The following is a 20,183-nucleotide window of genomic DNA, read 5'->3' as shown; positions in this document are numbered from 1 at the left end:
ACCTTTGCCAAACTATCCTCGCAACAATCTTTAACTTCTTCAAAAATACTCTCTAAACTTATGCCCAATCTTGCTTGGGTCATGAGGATTAGGCTACCTCCATCTTATTCGTGCAGTCCTTTGGTAGACATAATGCCATTGGTTCCACTTTCTTTGCCATAGAATTATACTTGCTCTCCACTTGTACATCAACATCTTGAGCATTTTTGAAATCCTTAAAGACTTACTTTGTACATTTAAATTGAGCATACTTTCACAACATCAATTCCCATATGCAAATCACAATCCACTAAAGATTCCAAGTCTTGCATAGTATCGAAAAATGAACACTCATCAAACACACCTACAATGCATTTATCAACTTCTATCAAAACATTTATCCTCAAACCCTTATGTACACTATTTACATGTTTTCGTTCACCCCTCTTTAAGTCCTCACACTTAGTAAAATCAATAGATCCATAGTTTGTTAGTCCTACAAGACCTATAGAAAACATTTCCTTTGTGTAGACATCATACAAGAACTTATCTCTTCTTGTACCAATGCAATAATACTTTTCGATAGTACATGGCAAAAGCCTTTCATATCCCTGTGTTGCTCTCTAAGAATTTCATAGTTCCTTTTATGGTCCACACAAATAGTAAGGAATTCGACTGCATGCTTCTCATCCTTGCTCTCTGTCCTGTTATAAGCTGACCCATCATCCATCACCTTTGTTTCCAATGTGTAGCAACGATGTATGGCTACCCAAGGATAAGAGGGTAAGTAGACATCTTTTGTACGAAGAAACTTTGATCATCTTTCACATCCCCTATAGTCACCCTTACATTTGGACAAGCTCCGTACAGCTCTTCTGATGAATTGTTTGTTGCACAGATCATTGATCCATGATTTACATCAATTGGCCATTTTCCCTTTTGATATAGACTCTTTGACATGAGGTTAATATCTGATCCATGATCTATCAACGCAATGTATGGCTCTTCTAAGTCTCCCACTTTTACCAAGGTCTTAGAGTTTTCTCTTTCCCAATGACTCTTTGAGTAATAACTCTTATGAGTGGTCTCACCTTCATCTTCATCATCAAAGAAGCGAAATTGTTTTACTTCTCCCCTAGACTTGTAGCATCCAATAATAGTTCATCACCTAGCTCTCCCATAGACGTGTACTCCCTATGCATTTAAAGTCTCTTCTTCACCATGTACATGGATAGATTCAGTAAGAGATTGTCGCTTTCTCTTAGTAATATCAATTATTTATTCATGGAACTCCCGCTTTGCTATGCCAAGGACTTCACCCAAGGTAAATTCCACCTAATTGCTCAAAATCCTTTCTTCAAAAACGTTTCTGAGATCTGTTGTTGCATCTATATCAAAATGGAGATTGTAAGATGGATTTTTTGCTTTACCTTTGGTTGCTTCCATATTCTTTTCTTTGGAGGCTTCCTACATAGACACTTCAAGGATAGGCATCTATTGTGCAGAATCTGCTCTAAGAGGCACTATGTTATTTCTACCTCCACTTCTTGTGGCCCTTTTTAAAGGCCCTTCATCACATTTTCACTTCTACATTTCTCTTCAACAATGGCCTCACTAGCTTGACATTTGGAAATGTACACATACACTGACAAAGAATCTACGGGGTCATTCCAACCTATTTTTAGTCGAATGCAATCTCTAGCTTCATGGGAAACCTCTTTAGTCACCTTAACCTTCATAGCCAATTTTGTTGCACATGGCCACAAGTCTCCAATATCATCATATGATGCTTCTTCTCCAAACTTGATTCCTTTCTTGTTAATTGGCTCCACCTTCAACCCATAGGCAGTTGCCTCAACCATCAAGACAACATGGCTAGAAGCCATGTCCTCAAGTACCTTATTTATCCCACCTTTTCCAAAGTTTGTTCCCAAGAGCTTATGTCATAAAAACTAATATTTAATACTCCCAAATGATTTTCTCATGTTAAATTGATCATTTAATATGAGGAAGTACCAAGGGAGTAAAAGCTAGAATATTGGTAAGGCTGCCAGACCGGTCTCTGTCAGGGATCCAAAGGGGGACAGCCTGCAAAAGAGAAATGTGCTTCAATGGGGATTTAAAAGATTTAAGGTTCAGCTCCATTAAGACTTCAATAGGCTAAGGTTCCAAAAATTAACTCTTTTATCCAATGGCCAAAGCAAGGGAAAAATTGGATGGTCATGGGAAGACTAACAAGTCTTCCCACATCCCTAGGATGGAGGGGGCTAGCCCTTATTGTAGGGGATGAGAGAGAAACAGACACACACACACTCTCTCTCTCTCTCTCTCTCTCTCTCTCTCTCTCTCTCCAAGGATCCCCCTTTACATAAAGGAAATACTAGACACATGTTAGGCTCCTAGGACAATTGCCCCCAACCTCCCATCAAATCCTATTGGATGGCCGTAGAGGTGGACCAATGAGAATTAGGCTAGAGTAAAATTAGTCTAGTCACTGTAAAAATTCTTGACAAAAGAACCAATAGAAATTAAGCTCCCTAGAAGACTATTGGACAGTCTACCAAGGGGTCCAATGAGCATTCAACAGCCCAATGGCTTGCCTGATTCAGAAGACTAAGAGGTCCAATGAGAGTTTAATTTAACTATTTGATCACCTAAAGCTCTTACAAAAGGGAAACTAGGGACACATGTCACAAGGCTAGCAATTATGCTTCTAAATTGTCATTGGCTAAGCTTTGTTGGAGCCAATAGGATGCCAGCATGAGCAAATAGCAATATGGGTCGACCAAGATGAGGGAAAAGGATTAATTTTACTCTAACTCATTGCCACACACACACACAACTCATGTGTGCAAGAAGAACTCCATCTCCTTCTCCAAGCATTGAGAAGTAGAGGCATACACCAACAACTCTTGGCTATGGAATGCAAATCCAACCAAGAGCCAAGATTCAATGGCATGCTCATCTCCTCTACCATGCTAATTACTAAGCTAATCTATGCTATTAGAGTGATTATGTGAGGAGAATACTTCTTTCTCATAAGATACCTTTTCTTCCTCTCAATCTATCCTCATTCCTTGCTAGCTCTCACCATTTTTGAAGGTGTTTGAGGTCTTGGGACTGAGGCTAGGGACACTAGGTGTGTTTTTCAAAAATAATTTGGTGCATGAAGCTTCCATCTTCATTGCACCAATGAGTTTTGTCAAGGAACACTAGAATTGTTTTGTACAAAAGTCTCCCTCTATGGGAGAAGCTATAATACAAAGCCTTTATGGAGAAGGGATCGGCTCCATGTAAATCCGGTCCTCAATTTTTGTCAATTGTTCTGTTTCTCTCTCTTTTCAAGTATTGTCAATGCCAAATTAGCTAGGTGTAAATTGCTAAGTTGCTTTCTCAAATTAAGTACTCTCTCTATGCTCATTAGGAACTTGTTCTTAATGAAATGCTCACTATGTTATCAATTTCTGCTACACACAAGTTACTAGTGCATTAAATAATACATTAGGTATTGGAGCTATTGGTTTCTCTTTTCTTTCTCAAGAAGAGAGGTCCTCAAACTTGCTACAAATGGTTGGTGTTATTAATTGCAAAAGAGTAAGTAGAACAGGGATTTTTCATCCTTGAAGCACACCTACTTTATGTAGTTACTAATGGGAATACCGTCAAGAGCTATGGTCTTAATAATGAATTCCTACGGGGCTTGCCTATGTCTTAACCATTATTGAGCTATTAGAAGCTGGACAGGAATCGGTGCTATCATGGCTCTATTGAACCCTCTCTTCTATTCCTTGCAATAAATAATATTTGAGCCACGGGTATAGATATGGGTGAAAGCATGGTTTGGTGGTACAAAAAAAGGACCTATTTTGCTTCTACCTGGTTGGTACTTCTACATATGTCCACACTTTGGAGGGAACCTTTTTTCCATCTATGTTAAAGAATGGTAGGAGGGAAATTTGTATGATTTAAACTTTCCGTGAAAGAAAACGTGGGTGGGGCAATAAGTAATGCGAGTGGTGTTTTGAAACCGTGCCAAAAGTCCCATTACACTACCATGCGTTTGTGAGTGGCGCAGTTTCTCAACACATTTTCCAGCTTCCGCCTTGCTCTCTTACTACAGCGCCTTCTGCAAACCACTACAGTTGCAGGTAACAAGCTCCCCGTCTACTCACAATCAGGAAGATGAGGACGCCAGCGAGGAAATCAATAGCCAAAGCGTCACCGGACAATGGGAAGAAGAAGAAGAGGAAAATGGATGAAAAATCCCCTCGGAACATCGACACCCCAAATACGAGGGCTAGCAAGGGGGCCTCCTTTGTGGAGAGGGAGAAACCTGCTGTGTCCGTGGAGACTTCATTTAAGCCTTGGCCTCTTTTTGCCGATGATGAGACTCCACGATCATCTACAACATCTAAAGGTAGGTGCTATGAGAGCTCTGCGTTTTTTGGTGATTTACCATTTTCTTTTCCATGCATGCAAGCTTCTGCATGTCTTTTATCTGATGAGGTCTGAATTTTCTTTTTTTGCATGCAGCAAGTACATGTGCATGTTCGGGATTTTCTTAGGAATTTAAGGTTTAGGAAAGTTACAAAGTTACAAGTGGATAAGCTGCTCTTTAGATTGCTAACTTGCATGCATGCAAGTGAAAAAATCAGTATATGCTGTGCATGAGCATAGCACAAAGTTGAAGCTCTGTAGGGTTGTCAACATAACCAAATTTGGTTAGTACCAAATTTGGTACTAACCACTACCAAATTTGGCTCTGTACACAACTGAATTTTGCAATTTTCACTTGAATGAGATACATTCATTTCATTCCATGTGTTTTGTTTTGCACAACTGAAATGAGGCATATAGGGTGAATAATCAGGTATTTGGACTGCTGGAATGAGGGCATGTCTTTACTTGCATGTTGTTTCCACATCGCAGGAAAAAACAAGATGGAGGAGTATCCTATCTTGACAAAGTTCTGCTATACAACGCAAGAGCTTCATGATGAGTATGGATTGAGCATGGAGGGGGTGCTTCCAAAGGATCTTACGGAAGATGACATCCCCGATGACCAATGGCTCACTATATTCAGGCATTCCAGCCAGAAGAAGACAAAGATTTACTTAAATCACGTGCAGCCACGGCTTCAAGATGAATGCAGGTTCCTGTTCCATAAGGTGTACCAAGCCCCACCATCATGTGGGGAGATCACTACAAAATTTTCCCGCTATTTTGCATATGAGAAGTGTCATGCATCCACAAAGGACCCTGCGGGCCACAGGGTTGCATGGGCCAGGTTTGGTGAGAGTGTACTCAACATGTGTTCCTCCCGACCAGGATGCTTGGAAAAGAAGGTTGAGAATTGGCGAAAGGCAAATGGTGCGTCCCAAGGAGGCCACCCCGTCCCCCCACAGCGTCATGAGGAGAAGACACCTTATTATATTGCAGACCTTGAAGCTATGGTTGGGAGAGTCCCTCGGACATGTGTGGGGGTAGCCGATAGGCTGAAAGAGCTGACAATGTCTCTGAAGCAGAAGAAGAAAACACTCTTGAGGGCGGAGGGTTCCAATAAACTTGTCAAGCAGATTATGGACGACATCAAGGAATATGAGACCCAGTTGGAAACACTGAGAGAGGCCAACACTGGCGATGACATAGAAATCAATTGATAGAAGCTGATTTGGCTGCCAATCGAAGGATGCTACGCCAATACAAAATCAATGGAGATACGTCATTGCTCGACAAGGAGATTCTATAGCAACATGTGCTGGTAGTTTTGGGAGTTTTTGGTAGAACTGTTTATGCTTGGTTTGGTGGGATTGGTAGTGTTAGGTACCTTTGGTAGAACTGTTTATGCTTGGTTTGTGGGATTGGTAGTGTTAGGTACCTTTGATAGAACTGTTTATACTTGGTTTGGTGGGATTGGTAGTGTTAGGTACTTATGGTAGAACTGTTTTTATTCTAGGTAGTTTATGGTTTCCTTCTGTCTTATGGTTTGGTATTTCTGGTACTTTTTGGTAGTTTTGGTACTTTAAGGTACTTTTTGAAAGTGCTGCAAAAGGTGTTATGATAGTTTTATTCTGATAGCTTTGGTAGTTTTTCTAGTTTTGGTACTTTTAGATACTATTTGAAAGTGTTGCAAAAGTGTAATTGGTAGTTTGATTTTGGTAATTTTGGTAATTTTGGTACTTGAAGGTAGTTTTTGAAAGTGCTGCAAAAAGTGTTTCTTTGGTAGTCTTGGTAGTTTTGGTACTACTTGAAAGTTCGATTTTGGTCATTTTGGTCATTTTGGTACTTTTGGTACTTTTAGGTACTATTTGAAAGTGCTACAAAATGTGGTTTTGGTAGTTTGATTTTGGTACTTTTGTTACTTTTAGTACTTTTAGGTACTATTTGAAAGTGCTGCAAAAAGTGGCTTTGGTAGTTTGATTTGGTAGTTTTGGTACTTTTGGTACTATTTGAAAGTGCTGCAAAAAGTGGCTTTGGTAGTTTGATTTTGGTAGTTTTGGTACTTTTAGGTACTATTTGAAAGTGCTGCAAAAAGTGGCTTTTTGTAGTTTTGATAAGGTTTGGGTAGTTTAGTTCTGCATTGAGGGTATTTATATGTTTTTGGTACTATATGATTCCCGAGTTTGGTGGTTTTGGTAGTTTGGGTTATGTTTGGTAGTACATTACTTAGAAGTACCAGTCTCGGTATGACTTCTTGGTAGTTTTTGCAACTAATTGGGACCGCTGGTTGTCAACAGGCTGAGTATGACACTCTGGAGAAAAAATGGAAGGAAGGTCAAGAGCATACCCTATTTGTGAAGGAGATGTTGTCTGATATTAGGCTTGGGAAGAGGTTCATGCTATATCCTAGGCCCCAGGTTAATGATTCGGTAAATGTGATCCCGGTGTTTGGTATGTGTGTTGCATGCGGTGAGCCCTTGGAGTGCGCACATGTAGTTGGAACCTTCATGCTAGAGTGCCGACACCAGTATCATCCCTTGTGCTTCAGTGCTCTGTTACAAAGCAGGGATCAGTGTGTCAAGCCGAGTTGTAATATGGTAATCTCTGATTTGGCAAAGTCCTGGTCCAATGGGCTTCAAGTTGTCAAGAGTAAGTATGTATAAATACATATGCGCACTTGCAACTCAGTGAGGTTTTCATACAAGTTAGTATGTGTTGTCTTTCTTTGTGTTTGCAGAGGAGCAGGATGCTGCAGTTGCTAACGAGCACGCCACAAAGTCGGCTGCAAGTCGAATATGGGACGTGGATGAGGTGACAAGGGAGATATCAGATGTTCTCCATGATCTGAAGCAAGGTAATTCTATAGGGAAAGACAATGTGACAGGGCAAAGATGTGAGGCAACAGGTGATAGAGAAAGTAAAAGTGAGGAGGAGGCCAGAGATGATAAAAACACAGGTGACATCGAAAGTAAAAGTGAGGAGGAGGCCAGAGATGGTAAAAAGACTAAGGACAAGGAGGAAGGTAAAGTCCCTGTTGTTGTGGAGCTGGATGCGGAGGAAAGCCGGGATGCTGCCAACACAAAGCTCGATGATGCAATGGCCAAGAAGGGAGAGGAAGAACCCAAAGGGACGGAGGACGAAGCCATGAAGGGTGGTGTTGGAGAGGGCGTGGAAACCACAAAGGGGAGTGAAGGGGAGGCCAAAGAGGGGTCGGAAGGAAACAAATATCAGAGGGAGGCCGAGGATGATCAGGAAGAAGTACTTGCGAATGATACTGTTGTGGACAGCACTGACGGGGGCATTGACTCTACTGTTGCCAATGCTGTTTTGAAGCGGAGAGGTGATTCCCTTGATTCCACGACCCTGCAGGAACTTTTCGGTTTGCAGAGAAAGAAGCGCAATCGTGCCCGTGATCAATTATCCCATGATCAATTATCCCATGCATGCAAACTGTAGCCAGTGCAATCGTGCCCATGATCAATTATCCCGTGCATGCAAACTGTAGCCAGTGAGAATCTGTTGTATTGTGCACTATGTGATTTTTAGTGAGTCAACTTGATTTTTTGGCCCTGAGCTTTATCTGTTCTCTCTATCTGGTTCTGTGTTGGTATGTTACCTTTCGTTACATTACTGTTTCAGTTGTCCTCACTATATGTGCATTAAAGTACCAAATTTGGTACTTTTTGGTACTCTTGAACTTGGGTGCACGTCTGTCCACTATTACAGTACCAATTTGGTACTTCTTGAACTTGCTGTTTCGGATAGTCCTTATCACTTGTGCAATACAGTACCAAATTTGGTAGTTTTTGGTCCAGTTTTCTGTTTTAGATATGATGTTTGCACTGTGTATTTGTCCCCACTCATTATGTATGTTGGTGCTGTAGTATGTTGGTGGCTAGACGAGACACCGACAAGCACATTGCTGCAGCCTGATGTGGATGCTAGACCCGGGCGAATTATTGTGATTGATCTTAAGGGCGTGCTAATAACCAGAAGCCCTTCAGTTCCTGGAAGAGAAGCACATGCCACGGGTAGTCTATCTCCAAAAGGATGTAATTTGTCTTGTAAGGCCGGATGCGGAGCAGTTCATCCTACGGCTTAAACAGAAAGCGAGCCTAGTGTTGTGGTCCTATTGTAGAAGGGAAAAATTGTTATACATGGTGAACGCGTGCTTCCCCAACCATAGAAGGAAAAAATATTTTGGAGGTAAAGCATGCCCGCTTTGAATGTTGCAGGACATAAGTTACGCATACCTCTAACCTCGTTTTTTGGCATTGGCAGATATTCTCTCCAAGAGGACTGTGAAATATGGCGGCCCCGTCTGTCGGAGGTGCTGGTTGTGCCCAAAGAAATTTTCGATAAGCCCGTTTTCCCAAACAAGCTACGGACGCTGTGGGCAAGGCACCCGAAGTACGATGCCAGCAACACTATTCTTGTAGATGATTGTAGATACAAGTCTCTTAAAAATGACTATGAAAACTGTATGGCAATCCGATCATACGATCCCATGGTAGTAGGAACCGATTACCCGTTTTACTTGCTGGATTTTGTTTTGCCTTTGTTGCTCGGGTGGATATATAAGGGATCGGTACCCAACATCGTACACTCGCAAAAACCTAGTCTTTGACACTAAAGACGATATTTCTAGGTACATTACTGATTACTTCATACAAATGGAGGGGTACTCCTATAAATTTGATCCCCCGAGGTAGGAGATTTCCATAATCATGTAAATAGTGGAATTTTGTAACCCGATACTATACATAATGGAAAACCACTTTTCTTGTTCAGGCTATCTTGGTATCTTGATCTCTACTGTTGAAACCTCTTGGAGCTAACCAGGTTGCCCAACATTTTGAATTTTTGAGGCAGATAGCATCTATGTTTGGCATACCTTTCATGTTATCAACGTAGTTCTAGACATTGCTCAAGGTGGTCGTATCAAATACGAATAGACAAACTGAAAAATACCAAGAAATAAAGTAAACCATAAGTGATACAACAAGTTCAAGAAGTAACAAATTGGTACTATAATAGTGGACAGACGTGCACCCGAGTTCAACAGTACCAAAAAGTACCAAATTTGGTACTGTAATAGTGGACAGACGTGCACCCAAGTTCAACAGTACCAAAAAGTAGAGATATAGTGAGGACAACTGAAACAGTAATGTAATGAAAGGTAACATACCAACACAGAACCAGATAGAGCAATAAAGTAAACCATAAGTGATACAACAAGTTCAAGAAGTACCAAATTGGTACTCTAATAGTGGACAGACGTGCACCCAAGTTCAACAGTACCAAAAAGTACCAAATTTGGTACTATAATAGTGGATAGACGTGCACCCAAGTTCAACAGTACCAAAAATACCAAATTTGGTACTTTAATGCACATATAGTGAGGACAATTGAAACAGTAATGTAATGAAAGGTAACATACCAACACAGAACTAGATAGAGAGAACAGATAAATTTCAGGGCCAAAAAATCAAGTTGACTCAATCACTAACAAGCACATAGTGTGGAATACACTTGGTACTGTTGACAACCGGATTTGGTACTATTGACTACCGGATTTGGTACTATTGACTATCGGATTCAGTTGTTCAATCAGGGCTTCTCATTGCCCTCAAATAACATGGACGCACCTTCGTCGCTCTCATCATCATGATATGGCATGCTATTGTATATCCTCTCATATACTTCAGTAGACAACTTGTATTGTAAAATTTGACCTAGGGATCCTGCAATAGGCTCCATCGGGAAACGTATGGCCCTAACAAGATGTGAGTAGATCATTACCGGAGATGTGGGTTCCAATAGCCGGTCTGTATCAACTTTTCCTTCAACTTGGGCATAAAAAAAGCCTTCAACAACCTTCCCTCCTCTAACAATTTTCTTATGCCACTTATCCTTTTGTGCTTTCACCGTTTGGTACAACACTTCTGTGCATTTGATAATGTAGAAGTCTTCATTTGCCTCAACTGCTTTCACTGCAAAATTATCCCCTATGGACAACATGCCACTTAACATTTTAGGGCATCCTTCATATAGTGGTAGGTTGGACACTTGGCTCATCGGAATCGATGTTGAATCTCCACCCTCCTCCTCATCATCTGGTTCGTCATCCCTAATTGTATCCCTGGACTCTGGCAATGGTTTGATGTAAACATATTTCCATTCTTCAATGTGCATTCTGTTCCTGCATCTTCTCCACAACCCACGCATACACGGATCACAAAAGCATGAAAGTGATCGAAAGCGTATGGCGGTGCGGTTGTCCTGTGAATAGCCATCAGCACAATGAAATGAGTGAGAGCCAACGATGCACTCATAGTCCCATTGCAGATTGCGTTGCACTTCATCCGCACCGATAAGCCAAAAGAATCTTTGCGTATTACACCTCTGAGACTGTTCTCTTGGCTGAAAAGTTTCTTTCAAAAATTTAACAACATCGACTGCACACTTCATATGCCAGCCATCTGGTTTCAATTCCTCATGCGTCAAAGTTCTCTTGATGACTGCCCCTGCCCCATCATGCTCACCTTTTCCATGGCCGGATGTAGAGAAGTTATGCATCATGTGCAAGCTTGTCATTTGATAGTACCTGGCCACACAATAGTAAGGTCTACGGGCCTTGAATTGTGAAGCAGTACCATCTGACCAAACCCAATCTTGTTGCAGAGAATGTCCTCGTTCTTTCACCCACTTGTCATGCAGTAAGAAACAATGTTGTACAATGTGTCATGCTGCTTGTCATCCAATATGTAGAAGTGTAGCGTCTTCTGTGTACCACCTGCTACATTTCTTAAATAAGTGATGTGCACAAGTATTGTGACTTGGGTAGACCACCAATGCATTGATTGAATTTCATTCTGAACTTTAAAGGAATAATTCTCCGCAACGTTAATAACAGATACTACAACATTGCTAGGAAAATTTTGTAAACAGTCCTTGAATTGTTGGGCTTGCCAGTGGAAGACAAAGTTGTGCCTGATGAAGCCTGTCAGATGGAATGAAAATAGGCTAAGAAAAGTCCCACTTTTCATCCATTGCACAATCAAGTCCTTTCTCTTCTTCTCACTCCCACCTTCGTGAACCTGTCCTATTCCAACCTCCATGAAAACCTTCACAGAAACCTCCTTGCTATCCTCTGCTATCTTATCAGGACAAAATGTCAACCTCCGTACTCCACATTGTGAGCAGTCCCCCATCAAGCATTTCTTTGCATGGTATTCACAATTTGGAGGCTTTGGGCACATGATGGATTCCCACATACCGGTGATGTGCTGACACACTGCTTGGTTTGCAAAACACGTTCCTCGCTCATCACCTCTGCAACAAACGGATCAAGTGCAAAGGTGACCTTTCCCGTGGTGCCCAAACTTGTTCTGCCGCATTTGATTAAGGGACTCTTTGAAATAGAGCATCTGCACATGAACCACACAACAACAAGTATTTCTGTCCTTCAACTTAGGTACAAAGTATGGCCTCAATGCCTCGAAGCATCTAAGAGACACTACCACTGTTGGGTGAGCCTTCTTGAATCTTTGGTACAGCTCAACCTATGGCACAAAACCAATATGATTCAGAAAAAAACTAACTTCATGGTACTAGTAAAATTCCCCTACTGTAGTAGTACCAAAACTGGCTTTAGACAGTTCCAAATATGGTACCGTAGATTTGGTACTGTCAGTAGGATTTGGTACTCTATAGATATTATTTGGTACTCTACATATAGGCTTTGGTACTATCAAAAGTGTGGGGTACCCTGTAAATAGATTTTGGTCCTATAGTGGTAGGCTTTGGTACTCTACAGATAGGATCTGGTACTCTTCAGAGAGGATTTGGTACCCTATAGATAGTCTTTGGTGGTATCCGATGAGTTTGGTACTCTACATATAGGCTTTGGTACTATCAAAAGTGTAAGGTACCCTGTAAATAGACTTTGGTCCTATAGTGGTAGGCTTTGGTACTCTATAGATAGGATCTGGTACTCTTCAGAGAGGATTTGGTACTCTACAGATAGTCTTTGGTGGTATCCGATGAGTTTGGTACTCTATAAATAGACTTTGGTTCTCTATACATAGGCATTGGTACTGGATAAATAGGTTTTGGTACTCTGTCGAGAGGGTTTGAAACTCTATGGATAGGCTTTGGCACTAGATCACTAGGATTTTGTACTCGATATACCAGATTTGGTACTCTACAGATCTGAGTTGGTACTCCATAGATAGTCTTTGGTACTCGATATACCGGATTTGGTACTCTACATATGATAGCCTTTGGTACTCGATAGACAGCATTTGGTACTCTACATATAGGCTTTGGTACTATCAGAAGTGTGGGGTACCCTGTAAATAGACTTTGGTCCTATAGTGATAGGCTTTGGTACTCTACATATAGGATTTGGTACTCTACAGAGAATATTTGGTACTCTACAGATAGTCTTTGGTGGTATCCGATGAGTTTGATACTCTGTAAATAGTTTTTGGTTCTCTATACATAGGCATTGGTACTGGATAAATAGGTATTGGTACTCTACAGAGAGGGTTTGAAACTCTATGGATAGGCTTTGGCACTCGATAGCTAAGATTTTGTACTCGATATACCGGATTTGGTACTCTACAGATCTGCTTTGGTACTCCATACATAGGCTTTGGTACTCGATACACCGGGTTTGGTACTCTATAGATGTGCTTTGGTACTCCATAGATAGCCTTTGGTACTCGATAGACAGGATTTGGTACTCTACATATAGGCTTTCGTACTATCAGAAGTGTGGGGTACCCTGTAAATAGATCCTGGTCCTATAGTGATAGGATTTGGTACTCTACAGAGAGGCTTTGGGGGTATCTGCTGAGTTTGGTACTCTGTAAATAGACTTTGGTTCTCTATACATAGGCATTGGTACTGGATAATTAGGTTTTGGTACTCTATATAGAGGGTTTTAAACTCTATGGATAGTCTTTGGCAGTCGATATCTAGGATTTGGTACTTTATATATATTCTTTAGTACTGTAAACACCCTCTGTCATACAGCAGACTACCAAATTTGGTACTATCTGGACCAAATAAGCCTTAAGTAGCACCAAACAAGATGTACAATTACTAGAAGTTGTTGGTACCTGAGATTCGTTGAGTAGATGTATAGGATGTTTGACGACACTTTTCCTTCCAATTCTTGTTGGGTGAAACTCTGCTCTTTGATGTCCAAAAGACATATACCAAATCTCTTGTATCATTGGTAATAACGGTTCCTCGTGGCAATTGTCTCTCACAAGCACTCAATGGCAACACTTCATCTTCATCTTTATTCTCTAGCCGTGAGCTTGCTGCAGCTATATTCCTTCGATGGATCCCCAGAATACTAGCCATTCTGGATTGGTTTACTAATTGTGAGTTTGTACTATTGTTCAGAATCATTGCCAAAGAGATTCTCTTTAAAAAAAGTTCACTTGCTGAATGAGGGACCTTGATTTGAGTCAAAGTGTTGCGCACACCCGATACAACAGTGTCTTCGACATTGCTGAAATTTGATGGTTGCAGCAAGGAAAATGTTTGGTGGTCCAAGAGTTGCCGGAATATTTCCTTCTGCTCATTCTTTGCAATCCCTACTATTTGCTTGCGCCAACATCGAGCCACCGCTGCACAAATGTTCTTTCTTGACCTGGCTTCCGGTAATCCAAGAGGAAACATAGGATGTTTTTCCTTGCTTCTCTGAGCGCGTTTCTTTGCAGCCCAATAATCACGAAGAAAAGCCTGATTACCTGTACATGCATCTGGAATACTAGTGCTAATGGAATTGATGTGCATCTGCTGAACATTGCTTGGGCCACCTTGTACCTCTTCAAAAGAGAGGAACTGTGCGTCACCTTCCATCTCGTCGATAGAGAGGAGCTGTGCATCACCTTCTACCTTGTTGAAAGAGAGGTCCTGAGCATCACCCTCTCTCTCATCGAAAGAAAGGTCTTGAGCATCACCAAGCCAGTAATCTCCTACGCTATTATCCATTTGCAAATAGAGAGAGAGAGAGAGAGAGAGAGAGAGAGAGAGAGAGAGAGAGAGAGAGAGAGAGAGAGAGAGAGAGAGAGAGAGAGAGAGAGAGAGAGCAGCTCAGTGGCTATGGAGGCGGCAAGGAAGGCGAGAAGGTTCAAAACTGAGAGAGACACGCAGGGAGAGGGACGTGCGAGGGAGGGAGGGAGAGAGAGGTGCTGGAGTGAAATCTCTGAACCGTAACCCCACCCCCCAGCCCCGCCGTCACCCCCACCTCTTCTTAGGATTGCATGCTTCTAAAGTTAAAAGAACGTCCACTTAAAAAAGAAGTTTATTTGCCCTCCCCAATTCCAAAGAAATGCCCATGGTTTTTACACACAAGAATCACCAAGCATATGTTGTGTCAAGGACACTCCTTTTTGTACCACCAAACCATGCTTTGACCCATACTTGAGTGCTTATCTTTGAAGGTAAAGAGGAGGGCTTGAAGTGCCAAAGTACACGTAAAAGTTTACACATAAAATTTGCTAGTATGGCTGACAAAGGAAAAGAGATTGAAATGAATGTTGTTAGCTTTGATTTGTCTAATGAAAGAGAAACTAATGATGCCCCTATGTTCGTAATCTATCTTGTTTCTAGGCTTCAACAAGCCCTGGGCAACCCATCCCTCCAAGGTGAAGTGCTACAGCAATTGCATACCCATGGTATTCTCCAAACTCCCCACCAAGAAGAGAGAGTACCTAGGAAACCTCCTAGTGAGACTTCCAAAAGAGGACTCTCTTCGATAAGGGAAGAAGAAGAGGATCCGTAGAAAGGGCTCAAAAATCTAGGGGGTTACTAATTATCGAGCAAAAAAACCCAAGTGAAGATAAATTCGAGCAAATTGATACAAGATTAATAAGGTGAAAAAGAAAAATTATGCCACACATTACTTTCACTACCACAAATCTACACTTAATTGACAAAAAATGAGATTTCAAAACCATTATGAAAATTGAATACTCAAGACACAAGTGATCTCTTCATACTCAAAACACATATAATTCAATTCCATGTGGCATACCTCCTCTCAAAAATAGCGCACTAAAAACTTGGCACCTAGATTTTGCAAAAAAGTAACCTTGTAAGCTTGCAATACTATCCAAGAGCCTCCTAAAGCATAAACAACTCCACTTTTGTAAGCAAGAAAATAAAAGATCCTAAAGAAAGCGAGAACAAGCTCTCTCTCTCTCTCTCTCTCTCTCTCTCTCTCTCTCTCTCTCTCTCTCTCTCAGCTTCATAGTGCAGCACCCTTGAGCGGCCCTCCCTTTCCTCTTGCCAGCTCAACACTAAAATAGTGGAGGAAATGTGAGCAGTAAGGTGTGGATGCACCCGTTGCAACTACATCAATGGAATATGTACTGAAAATGATGAAGTGATGTGCCCACCGAATGCATGATGAGCTAATGCAAGCATACCCAACTGCCTCATGACCATCTCAACGAGATTCTTGAGGTATGATTATTCTAACGATTTTTACCAGACTGACTAACAATTAATTCATGTTGAGATTTGCTAGGAGCACAAGAGAAGGGTCCATTCTATGAGGCTCATGTGAACTAGGTAGATGATTAGTTGTTGATTTGCTTAGTTGTGAAAAAATTGGATTTCTAAAGTCTCCTTCACTCAAACAGATTTATAGACAACGACATTCTTTATGGGAAGCTTGAAAGTGCAAGTTGGGGCTTGTATGTATAGATAAGACCGTGAAATGAATGAGAGAAATCAACCAAGGAAGCATAGTAGGTTGTCAGCTCTTTTCAAAATGTTGCATCACATTGAGAGTGTTCCTTTGGAAGTTAATACTTGTGAAGGAAACTAGATATCTATGCTTGAGACAAAATTGATACAATCATAGCTATAGTGGAAACTCTGAGTAAAACTGAATTCATTTCATAAAATTTAGTAGGTACTTGTACAAGCAAGTTAAATTGATTGAGAGGTTAACATGTCTAGCGGTTATGGATATGATTGTTGTCTTCTAGATTTATGAACATAGCTGCTGACATGCATGAGGTTTTAGACAATATTTTAGGGATGAGTCCAAGTTAAAAGCAAAGCGGCAAGGTATTTTGATAAGAGGTAGTAAAAGGGTTGTGGAAAGCTCCAATTTACTAGCTACCAAAAGTTCTTGTCTCACTTAAGTTCCTTGGCAACTTGTGCAACATTGGTTTCTAAGCTAGCTCTTAATTCTTTGAGACCTTCTAATTGCAAATTTAAGGTTAAAATAAAGCTTGAATAGGTGCCTTGAAGGGGCCTCCAGATGGCTTCTTGATTTTGTTAAGTATGGAGCCTGATTTACCCTTGAAATTTTCTGTGGTAAAAGCGCACATTTGTAAGGCCCCCATTATGAGGAGAAGCCATCGTGCGTGAAGGAAAATCACTCACCAAAAACCAAAATTTTCACGGAGAAGAATCAGGGGCGCCGGAATATTCTTTTTCGCCGGAATATTATGGCCGGACGGCGGCCGGAAAGTGGTCGGAAAACAACCGGTCGGTTGGCCAGTGGTCGGAAGTCAATGGCTGGTGGCCGGTGGCCGAATTCAATGGCCGGTGGTCGAATTCAAAAGAGGACTTGTCTTCTCAAGGGCGGACACACATGGGCGGATTGGAGGGTCTGATTTGGACTTATTCGCACAAGGGCGGCTACACATGGCTGTCTCTCATAAGAGAGGGCAGCCCTTTTGGCCTATAAAAGGAGGCCATTTCTACACACATTTCATAGTGTGAAGTTGATGCAACAAGGTGAGTGTGAGGTGGTGAGAGTGAAGCAAGGTGGGAGCTCCATTAAGGGTATAATCCCTTTGTAAACTACTTCTTGTTTTGAAGTCCTAAAGCCATTCAGTGGCTGCTTTCCCGTGGACGTAGCCCACATTGGGTGAACCACGTATACGTGTGTACTCTCTCTCTCTCTCTACTCTATAATCTCGTGTATATAAATCTGTCTCTCTCCATTAAGTAATCTACTCAATTATCTATTTAGCTACGTCTGATTTCCTAACAACTGGTATTAGAGCAAGGTTTGCTCGTAGCTAAATTATCTCAAGGAAAGGATTCCTTGAATTGAGTGGGAGTTATGGCGGAGGAAAGGAAGCTCAAGATTGAGAAGTTCAACGGCAAAAACTACCAACATTGGAAGATGCAGATTGAAGACTATCTCTACCAGAAGGACCTCTATTTGCCACCAGGCGGTCTTGCGAAGAAGCCCGCAACAATGGCAGATGAAGCATGGATTGTCCTTGATTGAAAGGCACTGGGAACAATCCGGTTAAGCATGGCGTCAACGGTGGCCTTCAATGTTTCGGAGATGAAGACCACAAAGGACTTGATGAAGTCACTTGATGACTTCTACGAGAAACCATCGGCATTCAATACGGTATTTCTTATGAAGCACTTGTTCAATCTAAAGATGGCAGAGAATGGTTCAGTTGCAGAACACCTAAATGACTTTAGCACAAACATAAGTCAACTTCGATCAGTGAAAAGCAATTTCGATAATGAAGTGCGAGCTCTCCTTATACTATCATCTCTACCGGATAGTTGGGACAGCCTTGTGATGGCTGTAAGTAATTCTATCTCTGGCACAAATACTCTTAAGTTTGATGATGTTGTGGGTGTTCTCCTAAGCGAGGAAATGTGAAGGAGAAGCACAGGAGAATCATCAAGTGCTGCATTGTCAGTGGAAACAAGAGGAAGGCTTAAGGAGAGGTTCAAAAACCAAAAGGGTCGTGATCGCTCAAGGCGGAGCAAGTCACGCACAAAGTCAGTTCTTGAATGTTGGAACTGCGGCAAGAAGGGCCACGTCAAGAAGGATTGCGGTCCAAAAAGAAGAAGGAGATAGAGTCTCAAGACAACAAGCCAACATCGGAGGCCAATGTGGCAGGTAAAGTAGAGCAAGATGCTCTAATCTCTCATTAGACAATGTGTCTAATTCCTGGATAGTAGATTCTGGGGCTTCATTCCATGCGACACCACACAAGCAACATTTCCAAGACTACACCAAAGGTAATTTTGGGTATGTATACTTGGGAGATGATTAGGCTTGTGAGATTGTCGGCAAAGGTACAGTTTTTGTCAAAACTGATAACGGAAATGAATGGAAGCTTAAAGATGTTAGGCATGTTCCTTCTCTTCGCAAAAATTTGATCTCTTCATGACAATAGGACGATGAAGGTCACAACATTGCATTAGGAAACAAACGGTGGAAGATCTCAAAGGGATCTTTGGTGGTTGCCAAGGGTGAAAAAGTCGGTACACTTTACTTGTGTACTGTTAGCACGCAACCTTCACCTTGTGCAGCAACTACAGAAGTTGACTGTGCGGTGTGGCACTACCGACTTGGGCATATGAGTGCCAAAGGAACGCAAATCCTTGAAACAAAGAAGCTTCTACCAGGTTTGAAAGAAGTGGACTTAGAGTTCTGTGAAGATTGTGTTTATGGTAAACAAAAGAGGGTAAAATTTCAAAAATCAGGAAATGAAAGAAAAAATAAAAAACTTGAGTTGGTTCATTCTGATGTTTGGGGTCCTGCAAGTACACCATCACTTGGTGGCTCATTGTATTATGTAACATTCATAGACTATGCGACTAGAAAAACATTGGTTTATGTCATGAAGAATAAATCCGATGTATTTTCCATATTTCAAAGGTGGAAAGCCTTTGTGGAGAATGAAACAGGTACCAGGGTTAAGTGCCTCAGATTCGACAATGGAGGGGAATATTGCAGCCAAGATTTTGAAAGCTTTTGTGCTAGCAATGGCATTCGAAGGCAAAGGACAACCCCAAGGACACCTCAACAAAATGGGATTTCAGAAAGGATGAACAGGACAATCATGGAACGAGCACGAAGCATGCGGGTACATGCAGGCCTACCGCTTGAGCTTTGGGCGGAAGCTGTAAGTACGTCTGTGTACTTAATCAATCGGTCACCCTCAACGGCATTGGATGGGGGAGTTCCAGAAGAGGCATGGACAGGTAAACCGGTGAATTATGCATTTCTCAAAGTGTTTGGGTGTGAGGCTTTCATGCACATAGATAGAAGCCTAAGATCAAAGTAGATGCAAATTCCAAAAAGTGTTTCTTCATTGGTTATGGAGAAGGAGACTTTGGGTATCGCCTATGGAATCCTGAAGATGGTAAAATCTTAAGGAGTAGGGATGTAATTTTTAACGAAAAAAATATGTACAAAGATTACTTGGAAAGAAAACAAACAAAAGAAACAGGTGATGAGTACATGCACCTTGAGGACGGTGAAGACTCAAGGACTGCAAATGGTGACAATTTGCAACAACGTCAACCAAATGAGGAGCCTCAACCTATTCCCCGAAGACCTACAAGAGCAAGTAGACCTCCAAAAAGGTTTGTTCCTTCCTTCAACCATGTCTTGATCTCAGATTCTGGAGAGCCTGAATCATATGAAGAAGCTATGCAACATGAATCCAAAGAAGAATGGACGAAGATCATGCAAGTGGAGATGGACTCAACACTACATCGCAACCAATGATGGGAGTTGTTTGAGTGTCCTAAAGGTAAGCGGGCACTTCAAAACAAATGGGTGTACAAGCTAAAGGAAGACGAAGGTGGGAAGAAAAGGTACAAGTCTAGGCTTGTGGTAAAAGGTTTTTCTCAAAAGAAAGGTATTGACTTCAATGAAATATTTTCTCCTGTTGTAAAAATGAACTCAATTAGGCTTGTCTTAAGCCTTGTGGCTGCTCATGATCTAAATCTGG

This window comes from Adiantum capillus-veneris, chromosome 12 (assembly GCF_014529385.1).
Source record: "Adiantum capillus-veneris isolate H3 chromosome 12, ASM1452938v2, whole genome shotgun sequence".
Classification (NCBI taxonomy): domain Eukaryota; kingdom Viridiplantae; phylum Streptophyta; class Polypodiopsida; order Polypodiales; family Pteridaceae; genus Adiantum; species Adiantum capillus-veneris.
This window is presented reverse-complemented; position numbering follows the sequence as displayed.